The 17,554-nt window shown below is 41.5% G+C and overlaps 1 protein-coding gene across 3 annotated transcripts in view; it reads right to left on the reverse strand.

Annotated features, from left to right (window-relative positions):
- The window catches only part of esrrga (estrogen-related receptor gamma a), a 264,887-nt gene extending 248,785 nt beyond the window's left edge, over nt 1-16,102 (reverse strand). For 2 of the 3 annotated variants that reach the window (XM_041213293.1, XM_041213275.1), the window contains exon 1: nt 15,966-16,102. The gene's annotated coding sequence lies outside the window, so the exon portion shown is untranslated. Of the gene's footprint in view, nt 1-14,472; nt 14,690-15,965 lie in introns of those variants that run through there. The other variant, XM_041213282.1, reaches the window with a different exon arrangement.
- Between the last annotated feature and the right edge of the window lie 1,452 nt (nt 16,103-17,554).

The following is a 17,554-nucleotide window of genomic DNA, read 5'->3' on the forward strand; positions in this document are numbered from 1 at the left end:
TTAAGGACAGTAATATGATGGGTGTGAGGACTGGGTCCAATGGAAGGAAGAGCTGTTGTTGTTGGGGGAGGGAAGGGACCAATTAAGAGAATCGCTTCTCAATAATTTGCTGCACAGCAGTTCTGGTAACTTCTGTTGGGTCATGCTCATTTGCTTTCTTCAGTTCCTTCTTCATCTTCCTGTTCCACTTCTTCCTCCTCAGGAATCTTCAAAGTTAACTTCCCTTTGAATAGCTAGATTGAGAAGCATGCAGCATTAAGAATCTTGAGACTCACTCTGGATTGACCTGATGAACTTCTTCCAATTCATCCAGAAAGTGAAACTGTTGCTTCAGGATACCAACGGGTTGCTTGGTGACAATCCTTTTGATGCATGGCTCTCATTATATTGGAGTTCTGTGTATGTGCCTGGGTTCCTGAGAGGAGTCATGAGCTGGTTGGTGGGAATAAAGTGTAACATTGCATAACACTACAGTGGCATGGTGGTTATGTTACTGGATTAATGATCCAGAGACATGAGTTCAAATCCCACCAAGGCAGCTGAGAAAATTGAAACTAAATTATTCTGGAATAAAAAGCTAACATCAATAATGGTAACCATGAAAACTACCAGGTTGTCATAAAAATTAATGTCCTTTAGAGAAGGAAATCTGCCATCCTTACCCAGTCTGATCCAGACCCACAGCCATCTTGTTGACCTGTCCTCTGAAATAGTCTAGTGAGCCATTTAATTGGAGTCAAGAAGGAGGCTCACCTCCAGCTTCTGATGTGCAACCCCATGAATGGATTTTTAAAAAGCCTTTGAGCCCCAGCACAGGTATTACAGAGTGGATATTGAGAACTGACACAATATGAAAGCATTATGACTACCACCAGGATACCAGACTCAGACCTTCAAGTAGTCAAACAACATACACAATGAGCAGCAAATAGAAACCTTTGCTGTTCAGAAATAGATTTGCTTCAAGAAGGGGGAGCATGCTGGGCTACATGCAAGTAGACAACAATGCCTTCCAACTGCTAGAATCTGGAAATGTGAACAAATCCCAATGCACTTACTTCCCAATTGTCAGCCTCCATGCTATCACACACACTGCATCAGTGGCATGCCAAATCACCATGTGCACAGCAAACTAACTGAGATTGCTGATGTCCTCACAAGCAGTTTGGAAGGAGCCAGAGGCATGAAAATTAACAGTCACTGTCACAGCCAGTGCAGTGCATGTCCAGTATTAGGCTTCAATTCTTTACAATAGGTGACGCAGCACGTCACCGTCTCCATGTGGAAAGACAGCCACCTTACGAACTGATTTCATGCTTTTCTTCTGTATATTATTTCAAACTGTTTAAAGTAATTGAAAAAAGATGCTTTACTGTAGCATATTCTTGCATCTTTCTTTTAAGGATAGAAGACTACAGCACTGAGGTTAACATTAAACCATTTACTGAACCACAGTGCACAATCTTTCCTTGATCCCAAAACAATCATCTGCTCTTTTTCCCTTGAAGGTGTGCAGATTCTGACTGCCCACTGCCCAGTAAATGGCCTAGCATGACAAAGCATTTAAGCAGGGTTAAACAGGTACCAGCATGACTAAAACCAGAATAAGCTGGTGCAGTGTGGCAAACTCAGCAACTTAACACTCTTGCTTCCTGTCAAATGTTTCAATTGAAGCAGGCCAATCTGAAACCAGGCTCTAAGTAATTCCACTCATTATTGTGGAAATTGTACTTTTGTCATAATTTTAACCCTTAAAGCAAATCTATATCTTTGGCTTTTGCAGTACATTTCGCAACTGTTTAAACTTAGCACTTGTTTTTTGAGAAACCGTGTTATTCAATGTAGCTAGCACCAGTTTAGCCTTTAGAAAACATCCGTATTTGGGATTTGTTGTATATTAAATGACTCAATAAATCTAGAATTTGTTTTTCAAAGAATTGTTAATGCATGCAACATGAAATATTAAATAATTTTGCTCTCTAATAAGTTTTAGCTTCATAACAGAGAATCACTATTTAAACCATTAACAGTTCTCAAAATCTCGAAATTCAATGGTTGAAGTTCCATAATGAAATTTGTATTTATGGTCACTTTTATAAGTATGATACTGACCATACTTTCCTGTCCTCACCAGCAGTGAGCACAAGTCAACACACGTTATAGCTGTTTACAGTCACCCTTGTCAAGCATATCCCAGCCACTTCTATTCCTTATTAGATCCACTGAGTCACAATTACTTGCAACAGTTGCACGCTGAATAGAGTTTGCTAAATGGGTTCTACCTATTTCCTAAATGTCCGAGAATTTTTCTTTCACACTGACCAGAGTGCAGTCAATATTAGAGGCAAGATCTGTATTTAGTTACAGATGGAGTGGACAATGTAGGCAGCTGTTGGGGTGGGGGGAGCGGAGGGGGGGTTTGGGAGGTGGTGAAGGGTGGAGGGGCCATGGGTGGAGGGTACAGCGGCAGAAGTGTCACAAATTAATTGATGGGCCCTGATTGCTAAATGTCCTGGAGATACCATGGAATGTGTGTTGATGTGGTAGAGATTGCCTGCTACTGTGAGAAACTGAATGAAAGTGTAGTTGGACCAAGAAAGACTTACATTCAGAAACTCGGTTTAACAAGCAGTTGTTTGATAGTATGGAACTTGAACATTGCTGAAAAGAGAGACGTGTTGCCGAAGCTTTTCGTCTTGCACACATCAGGACATGTGCAAGAATGCCAAATTTCAAACGATCACAACAATTTATACTAAAGGAGAAAAGAGTGCTGACTGGTTGGCAAGTTGATTCTGATTGGCTGATGCATTGCCTTGGAGAAAGCAATGGGGAAGTATTGACTCCCCAAGTTCTGGGCAATTCAAAAAAGGCACCAGGCTTGAGCATATTCCTTTTGTTTGCAGAGAACGTGTCCCTGAGTGTGAAGGGATGTCACTTCTAGCAACAGTAAATGAGCCAAGTCACAAGCTTGACTGATTTTCTTAAAATTAGCTGTTAGTGTAGCAGCACATCCAGGATTGTTCAGCAACTGCCCAATTGCGGAATCACATCTAACAGTAGACGTTTTGTTTTGGGTTTTAGAAGAAGGGGCTGGTTGAGTACGGTGTGCTCTGCCTATTATAAACAACCAAAGCAACATGCTGTTTGATTTGATCAGCCAATCATTAGGATGTACGGCATATTTGGCTTCACACCAGCACTGAAATTCATACACATGTTGCTCAATTGTGTGACAGGCAGAAGGTCTTTTTTGGAAAGCATGCTGCCATCAGTCCAAAGCCAAACACTGGCAACACTTTGGCCTATCAGAGTCAACATGCAAACCAATCAGTACCCTTTTCTCCTGCAGCATAAATTGTTGAGAGCATTTGAAATTTGGCATTCTTGCATTTATCCTGATTAATGCAAGACAGAAAGCTTTGGCAACATGTCTCTCTTTTCAGCAGTATTCAAACTCAGTTGTGTGCATCAAACCTCTACCATGCATGTGTGGTTCCACTACATTAAAAAGGTGGAGCCTCAACAAGGTGATTTGAAAATGGCAGCTGAAATCCTACAGGAAAGGCACTTAACAATGGAATGATAGGAAACAAGCTTAAAGTTGTGGTTCCTCTTGTGGTGAGATTCCAACCTCAGCCAGGATGTCTGGACAAACACTAGGCAGAGATAAAACACACAAGAGAGAGTAAAAAAAAGGAAAGCTGGAGAGTCAAAGCTCATGAAGACGATTCATTCTCTGTTTAGCACCATTGACAGAAGCCAATTCACCTATCCTCTTCAGGTAAAAGAATTATATGCCATGGAGGAAACAGGGAAACAATACACTTAAGAACAAGAAGAGCAGAAAAATGATTTTAGAAATCCCTTACAATCTGTAGAAGAAAATGTCAGCATCTTTCACTTCTGAAGTAACCATATGCACTTTCCCAATAATGTTGTACATGCTGTATTATTTCTATTAGCACAATTGGTTACTGTATAGTTCAGGTGGACTGCCTAAAATATATTGCTTTCTTTTACAGCTATAACCTGGGTGACAAGCATATAGTGTGCAAAATGAAATAAGCAGGGGCGATTGCCAAAAATGTATCAGAAAAGGTCAGGGAAACTAAAACCTATCTGGAAACAACGCACAAACCCAGAGATATGCATCTTAAATCATGCTAAATTACATGCTTCATGCTGGTGACTCGGTCATGGGAAATTATTGAGCTACGTGATGTGTCATTTGTTTTTAAACACATCATGGTAAATTGCTCAAGGAAAACTCATATGTTTTCGTTTCATCTAAGTACCTTTCTAAGCTTTATATTTTTTGTTTAAATATATATGAAAAAGTGATCCACATGCCATTTTTTTGTAATTGTATTACATAAGTACACCATATAGCAATATGCAATGCACTCATTGCAGTCTGATTTGGATTACTATAAATATGTTTGCCCTTTACACTGAGCCTGCCTGAGGGATTAGCAAACCCCCAAAAGTTCAGTTGAATATTATCCGAATGTACATCTCTGCTTGAATAAAGTAGTTAAGCAGCCTGCAGTGTAGCTTGATTGCTTCTGGTCTATTGATAATTTCCCCAAACTTCTAATTCTAGGAATCTAAATCTAGTTATTAAATTCTGACACAGACTGGTTGGGCCAAATGGCCCGTTTCCATGCTGTAATTTCTATATATTTTGATATGTACCAAATATTAGTTTCCATAGAGTCACTTCAGTTACGCCGAATGTGGCATCGCTGATATTAAAAAAGAAATTATCCGATTTATGAAATGGCATTTTTTTCTTACACTATTAATTTAAAATATTGAAAATTAATTCTCACTAAATTAGCTTCCTCACATGTTCTACTTTTCTACTTAGGAAAACAAGTTTGCAGGAGGTCAATGGATGTATTCAGAATGCTTTGACTTTTTTGCAGTATCTTGGTTGCTTCTGTTTAAATGCACTCATTCCAAATATCACAGAAACCAAAGTCACAACTTGAGCACAGTGCAAAATCCAGCATAATAAGACCAGCATTGCACTGGAATCGCCTTAAATAGATGTCTAGCTGAGTTGATGGCCAACCTTCCCCAGCACTACTTACTGTTTCCATTAACTTTAAACAATCCCTGTTGATTAGTTCTTTTTACTTCAGTGAAAACAGGGCTGCAAAACACTTTGATTGTACTTGCAATGTTTTACTATTCAATTTTATTCATCTCCTAGTGCCCCAAGTCCAAGATCCTTCACTGTCACTGGGTCAAAATCCTGGAACCCCCTTCCTAGTAGCACTGTGAGTGTACATATACTGCATGGACTGCAGCAGTTCAAGATGGCAGCCCCAAAGGGCAATTAATGATGACCAATAAATGCTAACTGAGCCAGCAACATCCACATCCCCTGACAGAAAGAAAAGAAATCCAGTCTATCCTTTTTGATTGAAAAAGTAGTAAAACACTATCAGTGCCTCTCCTTACCTAACATAACAGTTAACAACTTATCCCTGCCTGGCCACTTTGCTTCCATTTGAGCAAGTGGTGGCATAGTGGTAATGTCACCAAACTAGTAATCTAGAGGCCCAGGCTAATGCTTTGGGGACCTGAGTTCATATCCCACAATGGCAACTGCTGGAATTTAAATTCAATTACTAAATCTGGAATTAAACGTTTGTCTCAGTAATGGTGAACAGGAAACTATAGTTGATTGTTGTAAAAACCCATCTGGTTCATTCATGTCCTTTGGGGAAGGAAATGTGCTGTCCTTATCTGGTCTAGCCTATATGTGATTCCAGACTCACGGCAATGTTAAATAGCCCAAAAAGTCACTCTTGGCACCTGAAATGACAGCAGCACATGCAGCACTGTTGACCCTGCAAAGTCTTTCTTTCTAATATCTGGGGGCTTGTGCCAAAAATAGGAGAACTGTCCCATAGACTAAACAAACAACAGCCTGGCTCAGTTGTACTCACCGAATCATACCTTACAGGCAATGTCCCAAGGCACCGCCATCACTATCCATCTGTATCTTATGTCCCATCAACAGGACAGATCCAACAGTGGTGGTGGCACAGTGGTATACAGGATCATAGAATTGTTACAGAGCAGAAGGAGGCCATTCGGCCCATTGTGCCTGCACCTGTTCTCCAAAGGAGCATTATGATTCAGTGCCATTCTTCTGCCTTTTCCATGTAACCCTGCACATTGTTTCTACTTAAATAATCATCTAATGCCCTCTTGAATGCCTCAACTAAACTTGCCGCCACCACACCTCCAGGCAGTGCATGCCAGACCCGAATCACTTGTGTGAAAAAGTAATTTCTCACTTACATTTGCTTCTTTTGCAAATCATTTAAAATCTGTGCCCTCTCATTCCTAATCCTTTTATGAGTGGGAACAGCTTCCTGCTATCTACTTTGTCCAGACCCCTCATGATTTTTGAACACCTCGATCAAATTTCCTCTTAGCCTTCTCCTCTCCAAGGAGAACAGTCCCAACTTCTCCAATCTATCTTCATAACTGAAGTATCTCATCCCTGGAACCATTCTTGTAAACCTCTTCTGCATTTTCTCCAATGCATTTGCATCTTTCCTAAAGTGTGACGCCCAGAACTGTACACAATACTCCAACTGAGGTCTAACTAGTGTCCAATACAAGTTTAGCATAACCTCCTTGCTCTTGTACTCTATGCCCCTATTAGAAAAGACCAGGATACTATATGCTTTATTAACTGCTCTCTCCACCTGTCCTGCCACCTTTAATGACTTATGCACATATACACCCATGTCCCACTGCTCTTGCACAACCTTTGGAGTTGTACCCATTATTTTATATTGCCTCTCCATATTCTTTCTACCAAAATGAATCACTTCACACTTCTCTGCATTGAACTTCATCTGCCATTGATCTGCCCACTCCGTCAACTTGTCTACGTCCTTTTGAAGTTTTACACTGTCTTCCTCACAATTTACAATGCTTCCAAGTTTTGTATCATCTGGAAACTTTGAAATTATCCCCTGCATACCAAGATCTAAATCATTAACATATATCAGGAGAAGAAAGTGTCCCAATACTGACCCCCGGGGAACTCCACTACAAATCTTCCTCCAGTCCGAAAAATATCCATTAACCATTACTTGCCATTTCCTATCCCTCAGCCAATTTTGTATCCACATTGCTACCGTTCCTTTTATTCCATGAGTTATAACTTCTGTCATAAGTCCGTTGTGCGGCATTGTATCGAATGCCTTTTGGAAGTCCATGTACACAACACCAACAGCAATACCCACAACAACCCTCTCTGTTACTCTTCAAAAAACTCCAGTAAGTTAGTTAAACATGATTTCCCCTTAAGAAGTCCATGCTGGCTCTTCCTAATCAACCCACATTTTTCCAAGCGGCTATCAACGCTATCCTGAATAATTGTTTCTAGAAGCTTCCATGCCACCGAAGTTAAACTGACTGGTCTGTAATTGGTGGGCTTATCCTTACAACCTTTTTCAAACAAGGATGTAATGTTTGCAATTTTCTGGTCCTCTGGCACCTTCCCTGAGTCTAGGAAAGACTGAAAGATTATGGCCAGTGCTCCTGCAATTTCCATTCACACGTCCTTCAATATCCTTGGATGCACCTCATCAGGTCCAGGTGCCTTGTCAGCTTTAAATACCGACAGTTTATTCAATACCTCCTTTTCAATTTTCAACCCTTCTAGTAACAGAGTCTCCTCCTCTGTCACCGCAGCCTCGGAAGCATCTGCTCCCTTGGTAAAAGCAAGTTCAAAATATTCATTTAACACCTCAGCCATGTCCCCTGCCACCATTTGTAAATCCCCTTTTTGGTTCCTAATCGGCCCTACTCCTTTTACCACCCTTTTATTATTTATCTGCCTAGAGAAGACTTTGGGATTCCACTTTATGTTGGCTGCCAGTCTTATCTCATAATCCCTCTTCGCTTCCCTTATTTGCTTCTTCACCTCCCCTCTGAACCTTCTGTATTCAGCCTCGTTTTCAATTGTATTTTCTACCTGACACTTGTCATAAGTGCACTTTTTCTTCTTTATCTTAATTTCTATCTCCTTTTCCATCCAGGGAGCTCTGGATTTGTTTGCCCTACCTTTCCCTTTTGAGGGAATATACCTCAATAATGCTCGAACCATTTCTTCAGTCGGGAGGGTGTTGCCCTGGGAGTCTTCAAAATTGACTCTAGACCCGATGAAGTCTCATGGCATCAGGTCAAACATGGGCAAGGAAAACCTCCTGCTAATTACCACCTATTGCACCCCCCACCACCCACCCTGTCAGCTGATGAGTCATTACACCTCCTTGTTGAACAGCATCTTCCATAGCCATGACCTCTACCACCTAGAAGGGCAAGGGCAGCAGATGCATGGTAACACTGCCACCTGCAAGTTACCCTCCAAATCACACACTATCCTGACTTGGAACTATATCACTGTTCCTTCACTGTCACTGGGTCAAAATCCTGGAATTCCCTTTCTAACAACATTGTGGGTGTAACCAAAGCACATAGGCTGCACTGGTCCAAGAAGGCAGCTCACCACCACCTTCTCAAGGCCAATTAGTGATGGGCAATAAATGCTAGCCTCAGCAGCGATGGCCACATCCCATGAATGAGTTAAAAAAAAACTTGGAGGAAGCACTGAGGGTGGCAAGGGTACAGAATGTGCTCTGGATTGGGAGCTTTCAGTGTCCCTCACCAAGAGGGACCACTACTGACCGAGCTGGCCAAGTCCTAAAGAACAAAGCTGTTAGACTGGGTCTGCGGCAGGTGGTGAGGGAACCACCAAGAAGAAAAAACCTACTTGACATCATCTTCACCAATCTACCTATTGCAGATGCTTCTGTCCATGACGGTATTGTGAGGAGTGACTTTCCTTGTGGAGGCAAAGGTGTTGTGTGGCACTATCATCTTGCTAAATGGGATAGATTTCAAACAGATCTAGCAACTCAAAACTGGGCATCCATGAGGCGCTGTACTCAACCACAATCTATAACCTCATGGCCCGGCATGTTCCCTCACTCTACCATTACCATCAAGCTGGGGGATCAACCCTGGTTCAAAGAAGAATGCAGGAGGACATGCCAGGAGCAACACCAGGCATACCTAAAAAAAATGAAGGTGATGAGGGTGTCAACATGGGGAAGCTACAATGCATGACAAACAGCATAAGCAACAAGTGATAAACAAAGCAAATTGATCCCACAGCCAACAGATTAGACCTAAGTTCTGCAGTCCTGCCACATCCAGTTGTGAATGGTAGTGGACAGCTAAACAACTCACTGGAGGAGGAAGCTCCACAAATATCACCATCCTCAATGGTGAGGGATCCCAGAACATCAGTACAAAAGACAGGACTGAAGCATCGGCAACCATCTTCAGCCAGAAGTGCTGAGTGGGTGATCCATCTCTACCTCCTCCTGACATCCCCAGCATCACAGATGCCAGTGGTCTGCCAATTCAATTCACTCCCTGTGATATCAAGAAGTGGCTGGAGACACTGGATACTGCGAAGGCTAGGGACCCTAACAACATTCCAGCAAGAGTACTGAAGACTTGTACTGCAGAAATAGCTGTGCCCTTAGCCAGTACAGCTACAACACTGGCATGTACCCGACAATGTGGAAAACTCTCCAGGTATGTCTTGTACACATAAAGCAGGACAAATCCAACCCAGCTAATTACCACCCCATCAGTCTACTCCTGATCATCAGCAAAGTGATGGAAGGTGTCATCAATAGCAGCACTTTCTCAGCAATAACCTGCTCACTGACACTCAGTTTGGGTTCCGCCAGGGCCACTCAGCTGACCTAATTACAGCCATGTAATATGGACAAAAGCGCTGAATTCAAGAGGTGAGGTGAGAATGACTGCCCTTTACATCAAGGCAGCATTTGACCAAGTGTGGCATCAAGGAGCCTTAGCAAAATTGGAGTCATTGGGAATCAGGGGGAAAGCTCTCCACTGGTAGGAGTCATACCTAGCACAAGGGAAGATAGTGTGGCTGTTGGAGGTCAGTCATCTCTGTCCCAGGACATCGCTGCAGGAGTTGCTCAGGGTAGTGCCCCAGGCCCAAACCATCTTCGGCTGCTTCATCAATGACCTTCCATCCATCGTAAAGCTATAAGTGGGGATATTCACAAATGATTGCGTAATGTTCAGCACCATTCGTGACTTTTTAGATACTGAAGCAATCGCGTCCGTATGCAGCAAGGTCTGAATAACATCCAGGCTTGGGCTAATAAGTGACAAATAACGTTCGTATCACACAAGTGCCAGGCAATGACCATCTCCAACAAGACAGAATCTATCCATCTCCCCTTGACATCAGTGGTATTCCCATCACTGAGTTCTCCTACTATTAATATGCTGGGGGTTACCAGTGACCAGAAACTGAACTGGACCAGCCATATAATTACTGTGACTATGACAGCAAATCAGAGGCTGGGAATTCTGTGGCGAATAACTCACCTCCTGACTCCCCAAAACCTGTCCACCATCTAAATGGCACAAGGCAGAGGTATGATGGAATACTCTCCACTTGCCTGGATGACTGCAGCTTCAACAACTCAAGGAGCTTGACACCACCCAGGACAAAGCAACCCACTTAATTGGCATCCCATCCATCACATTAAACATTCACTCCCACCACCACTGATGCACATTGGGAGTAGAGTGTACCACTTACAAGAGGCACTGCAGCAACTCACCAAGGTTCCTTCAACAGCACCTTGCAAACTCACAACCTCTACCACCTAGAAGGACAAGGGCAGTAAATGCATGGGAATACCACCACCGCTGAGTTCCCCTTCATGTCACACACTATCCTAATTTGGAATTATATCACCATTCCTTCACTGTTGCTTGGTCAAAATCCTGGAACTCCATTCCTAATAGCACTGTGGGTATCCCCACAAGACATGGACAGCAGTGTTTCAAGCACGCAGCTCCCTACCACTTCTCAGTGGCAATTAGAGATGGGCAATAAATGCTGGCCTAGCCACCAATGCTTACATCCTGTGAAAGGATAAATTAAAGGAAAATTCCTGGCTGATCCAACAAACACATAAAATTCACTATCTAGGCAGAGTCTATGTATCATCATCATTCTGAATTGGAATTCAACATTAGTCTCTTGTGAGGGATTGTTGTACTGCAGAGCAGCAGAACAGGTTCAGTGATTATTGAAATAGGCATTATTTCAAAACATTCACCACATACGTAACCAATGTGCACAACACTAGTCTGCATCGGTGAAGTTTCTGGAATATTAATGCACCAATAAACCAAACTGCATTCAAACAAATTTATTCAAAAAAGTCCACTGACATTTCTAACATAAGTAGTATAAAGATTTTGCACAATCCTTGCTATTTTAAAGAGCAAAATGGTGGTACCACTCAACACTGCCATTGACGGCAGGACCCATTACAGATGATTAGCTATGACAGGAGGTTAAGAACGGCATCCTTTCACTCCTGGGCATGAAGTTAAAACTAGTCCAAATAGGTGAGATATGTGACCTGCTTAACAACTCATGGAAGTCCCAAGTGAACTGGATTTGAATTGTCGCAAACATGAGTCAGACATAAAACTATCCATAATGTGTCACTAAACTGTTAGCCCCACTCAAAGGCCATAAGAATGTTTGATATGAGAAATGGAGATGTTAAGTTTGCCCAAAAGAACACATTCTTCTGAAGCTAAAATAAAGGCACATTTATAGGATATGCCATTCCACAAACAAATTTGATATAATTTGATATAAGAGTAACTAAGGTCATAACTGACATTGCCTGCTATAAGCCGGCTTCTCTCTATCAGTCATGATAAAGCCCTGATGCTGGAGTCATTTCTAAGTTAGTCAATTCCACTTTCTACTGAAAAGGCAGGTATAGAGTAGAAGCAGCCTTTTGTGGAAAAACACAGATGAGAACACAAGAACTAGAATAAAAAATAATACTGCATTACTTTATTGGACCTGGACTAAGCTTGTTCTTCTTCAGGGAGGGATGGAGAGGTGTTATGGAACTATTCTTCTCATGGTATAATCTAGGAATCCAGCATCACACAGTGGGTCACTTGATGGTATGCCATAACATGTTCTTACAACAGCTTTCAGATTTGATGACATTTGACAAAAGGTTCACATCCACAAAAATAAGCAAAGTTGTCCAGTAGAGCGAAACATGAAGAAACATTTCAGAAACCATCCTGTAAAAACTGTAACCAGGAACAACAGAAGGTGAGCCAGCAGCCAATATAACTATTCATTTGTATCCTTGAGGCTGCAGATAAAAGCCTATCTAGATCTTTATTATCTGAAAACTGGATATGGTTATCATTCAAGCTAGGTCCTACAAAATCAGAAAGAGTTGCTCGCAAAGCACAACTTAGAATCAGCCATTTTAATTGCTAGATTGCACTGTAAGGTAGAGTGTAACAACTGCAGTATGATGTTTGTGACACAAAATTTTCCAGTAAAACAAAATGCAATAATAATAAAATTATATCATGACAACAAAAATGCTACACAGACCATCTTCTCCAGATAAAAATACTTGGCAAAATACTTTTCATGAAGATTGAAGCTTTTTAGTATCCATTTGTTTCTTGGTGTGCATGTCACTTGCAGGTTTTTCTCTAAAATTATGTTCTGTGGATTGAAAGACCCCAAGCATCAAACCGATAAAAAGCTTATAATTCAATTCCAAACCATAACCCCCAAAAGAGTAACCAGAGCATTTGGTAAAGTCACAGAATGTGATCCTTAAAAACAATGCACTGACCCCAGTTTGTAGCCTTACATTTAATCATAAACCTAAAATTTAACTAGAGCATCTAACCATAAAACCTAAAATAACAATTCAAACCCTTAAAATCTAACCTGAGTTACAACTCAATTACTCCAAAGAGCCCGAGGCAAACATGTTCAGTCTAATGAAGTCAAGATTTCCCAGCTGCTAGGGTGGAGTGGAGGGGGAGAAAAATTAGAAATGCATTACCTGATATGTGAATGCAAAACACATACCTGAAATGGGTACAATTTGTAAGCAATTTTATTTTTCCAAATAAAACAGTATTCCTCAGAAACCCATCTTGGTTACAAACTACCTTCATTTGCAGATGAAATTGCTTCACCTGGCAAACATCAGCATCGCCTCCAAGTAAGCAAGGTGTCCTCTAACCTTCAAGAGATAATGCATGCTGTTGTCTAAACTTCATGTCAAAACCATCTAGCCCAGTAGCTAAACTAAGGAACATCAAATGATTTTGCATATTCTATCATTCCTTACTTATATTTTGTTTAAAATGTCTTACAACACCTTTAACAAAAAGCCATGAAATTTATCCTGTACTTAAATTATATCTTGTACACCTTACAATGTCATGATATCATGCGCTCAATGGTAGTACTAATGAAGAGCAGTGCTGTCAATATTCAAGCAAGAAATCTTAGAAGAAACATCTAGAAATCAGATAATTGAGAAATTAAGGAATTGATGAGTTTGCATTTTAATCTGTTACAGTCACCTTACATAAAACTGACAGCTAGCAGTACCACACTTCCAATACTTGAAACACCCATTTACGTTTTGAATGACCTGTTGTATGATTTATTTGGGGGATCAGCAAGAATCACTGTGACAGGTCATTTGTGTTTTATAATTCTAGGGATATTGGTTTTGAACTTGCACAAAACATCCAAGGTAGTAATAGTTAGTGTTACCATAAATACTTGAAACATTATTTTACACCCAACAAATGTTTGACTGTTCTGTGTGTCTTTTTCCATTGAAAGGTTTACAAAAAATTGAATTCAATAGTTTTTGTTTTAAGCCCTTGGAAGCTATGGTTACCATTTCACATTCCCTAGTTAAACCGTGTGCAGTTTTTGGACCCTACGCAAGAATTTCTCAGAAAGCACAACGGATCTACCAACCTGCGTTGCCAAGGAGAGGGCATTTGATCAGCTGACTGCAGACATTGTACGTTATTAATTGCAGGCCAAGCTTAAGATGTGTACTGAGATTTGTTTGCCAGTATTTTAACCCTCCATTTAGACGCTATTCTTCACATAGCATATTAGAAAGACGCATGTTCTTAGGTGAAACCAAGTAGATGCTTTACTAATAAGTTAAAGCAATGAGATGAACATTAAACACGCCATGGTAACATTACCAACTGTATTTCAGTGAAACAGGTAGGTAGAATGTATACATAGTCTAATGCATGTGAATTGTCATATTATTCCCATAAATACGAAAAGCACAAAAACACAAAAGTAGTGACAAAACGATTGAAACAAATAACACTGCAGCAACCTGACAACACTATTAACTCCTATTTCGATAGACAAAATGATCCAGAGCTGTGTTGTTACAAGCTAGTACAGGAAGAAGAAATATATACATGACTGAAAGACTATTCTGTTTATTTGAAGTGTTCTGCTGTGAAACTTACCAGTGCTGAATTCTCTCAGTGACGCAATTATCAGCGAGAGAGCTGGCGATACCTTTGAATGAAAGAGCGACTAAGCTAACCCTAACCAAAAGGAAAAAAATCTTGCAACTTGCTTCTAGACTTTTAAACAGCTATATACCACAGAGGACGCATATATGAGGCGCGAAAATGAGAAAACGACGGGACTCAAAGGCGAAGCAGGATCTTGGTTTTAAATAGGGAAGAAGTACTACCAGCAGCACAACGTGGGTAAACCAGAGTCCTTGATTTGCAGGATCTGACTGTCAGGGCCTCTGCGTCACTATAAACACTAAAAAGCCATGATATCAAATTTCAAGAGTGTCACTACGAGGGGTTTAAGTGGAGGGCGAGTTCAACAACTTGCATGTGATTGTACCATATCAAGAAACTGTTTCAACATAAACACGAAACTAGCCCCTATTTGAAGTGTGTGTTTTTAACTTATAGTTTTCTAATTGCATCATGCAGAGATGGTGGGCCTGCACAGCTTTCAGGTCCACGTACCCCAGATTTGTGTTCCTCAAAGGTGTGTTAATGCTTAATAAAACAATCTGGCAATGGCATGCATCGCAGTGCGATTATTGCAGTAATTCATTCAGTCTGCGTTAAATCTAGAATCTTATACATTTACACTGCATTAGGAGCTTGCATTGTGTACTGTTTGCTACAACGTCCTGGGAAGCACTGGGCCTCCAGTATAACATGAACGTATTCTCCTCACTGACAACTTGGAAATCTGCACTGGTTGGATGATAGATCTTACTACAGCTTACAAGTTACACATTGCCGGTTTAGGGCCGTCTCTTTAACCTGCACTGTTTAGTTTCTTCGGCCGCCGTCGCTTTATTGCCACTAAATGTCTCGGAATACAGTAAGATATCGTGTTGTTTCTCGCCGAAATACTGCGGCACGCCGGCCCAGCATTCAATGTGACTTTCTCCCTCTCACACAGACTCTCTCTCTCTCACACACACACATACACTTGTTTTTTTTTCTCCCCAGTACACATCTCCCTAAGACACAGGCATATAACCGACTCCCTCTCTCTCACACACACAAACTGTATATGGTCAGGAACTAGCTATCTCTAGCACGTAACGTGCTTCCTACCACCAACCACCCCATGTGGTCACAACAAAACTGAACCAAGCCAGCGAAAAAAAAATGCAACTGACGCGCCACGATCTCCAGGCCTACAGTGGATCAGCTGTCAAAACTATCATCTATTTTCAGGACAAGACCTGCAAATGATCATTATACATCATCGTCCTCCTCTTGTGGCAGCCACCGAGGCTGCTTTAGGAAAGAATGGCAGGAACTTTAGAACCTGCGGCTGCTGCACAGTTGCAACCTTCTGCAAGGGTAACCTCAGCTCAACATCAGCCGCTTCACAGGCGCTTTAATAAATCGCAATCAGAGACTGTCAGAAAAAGCTGCACGTTTTAGCAAATGTGTGATTGATTTACGATTACCTTGGACAACCTCCCTATCAGATCGAGAGCTGGTGCCGGGGTTTATTTGGTAGTTTAAAGTAAATGGAAGCCGGCTACTTTCGCTTTAATGTCCACGGGGTTCGGAAACGCTGCAACCCTCTTTACAACACACACGCCTCCCTTTCCTGGGAGCCTGTGATTCTCTAAAGTCTAGGGGGTGACGGCAGAAGCGGCCGCTCCTGATTTCCCGGCAAACCGGAGGGAATCGGGGCCAGCGGGGTCAAGATCTAGGCGTTGATTCAGCGCCTGTCTCATTTCAAGCCGGCATGTTGAGCTTTCTGCTTGCAGGAGCCGTGCTGTAAGAGCGGCCATGTGATCGGCACACACCCGCTCGGCAATGCGCCCGTCCGTACTCAGCGTGACCCAGAGCGTCATTCCCTCTGCTTATTTTATCAATGACAAGTTGCAACAGACGGGACGAAATTCACAATCTCACGGCACTGGCGGTGCTCCAGACTGATAACAAATGTGCACTTGAAGTGATTTCGGCCTTTTTAAAAAAAATATAGAAGTGGTACGGCATTTAATATGTCAATTTATTCTTAGGTTAAAGAACCAAAAAAAAATTCACCTACATAAAAGGTTGACAGAGTTCTCACTTCATCTAGCATCTAATGTCCAGGTACAGTCCGAGACTGGTAGCTTCAGATCGACAATTTTGCGAAGGCATATCCCGATCTTGCGATAGAGAGTATGTGTGTGTGTGTGTGTGTTTAAATCGGGGATGCCATTGCGTTAACAATGATAGATGCTGGGTATCAGAAAGCTGATCTTAGGAAGAAAGTGATGTTATCAAAATGATCTTAGAAGGGCGTCAATCCGTAATGCGTTATTTAGCAGAATTATCACTCTTATCAGTGGCTATCCGTGATGGTGGGGTTTATTTTACTTGCATGTTCGTGTTTATTTTGTATTAACTAGGACCCGCGCGTCAGAAATAATGGCAATCTCCTATCAAAGTACCCTAAGGGAAGAGATGATTGTTCCGCACGTTGACAGCCGTGTAATCACTGAAGTCACGACTAAGACTAAAGTTTGAACGCATTAGCTATTGTTTGCGTGGTCTGGCAGGAATAGGTTGTGTCATAGCTTTACGATCTTAGAGTAGTTTTCAAACCATTTACCGCTCCAACTTTCCGGGATAAAAATGATAGCTAAGGGGAAAAAAAGCTATTCATCTTTAAAGAACAGTCATATATTTGATGGCGACCATTAATTACTCGCCTTTAACTTGTCGCGCAGATCTAACCTACATACTCGCTCTGTGTAACTTCGAACTTTAAAAATAATCGCCTGACTCGATTTAGATTTTTTTTGAAACTGTTTGCATATGAAACGGGCGATAAAACACGTGAATTGAATTAAATTCTCCAGTCAAGCAGAGGTAGCAGATTATGTTGAAACAGCAAGAAACGCCGTATTCAATGTTCGATAGGACCTGAGCATAAGTTGTATTTCTGCACTTGATTTAGTACATCGAAATCAGCTTTAGCAGAAAACCCCGGATTTATTTGTAACGCAGCAATCTGTAATCCACTATCCGCGGATACATCACTGTGGGGTTGTGG

This window comes from Carcharodon carcharias, chromosome 2 (assembly GCF_017639515.1).
Source record: "Carcharodon carcharias isolate sCarCar2 chromosome 2, sCarCar2.pri, whole genome shotgun sequence".
NCBI classification, from domain to species: Eukaryota; Metazoa; Chordata; class Chondrichthyes; order Lamniformes; family Lamnidae; genus Carcharodon; species Carcharodon carcharias.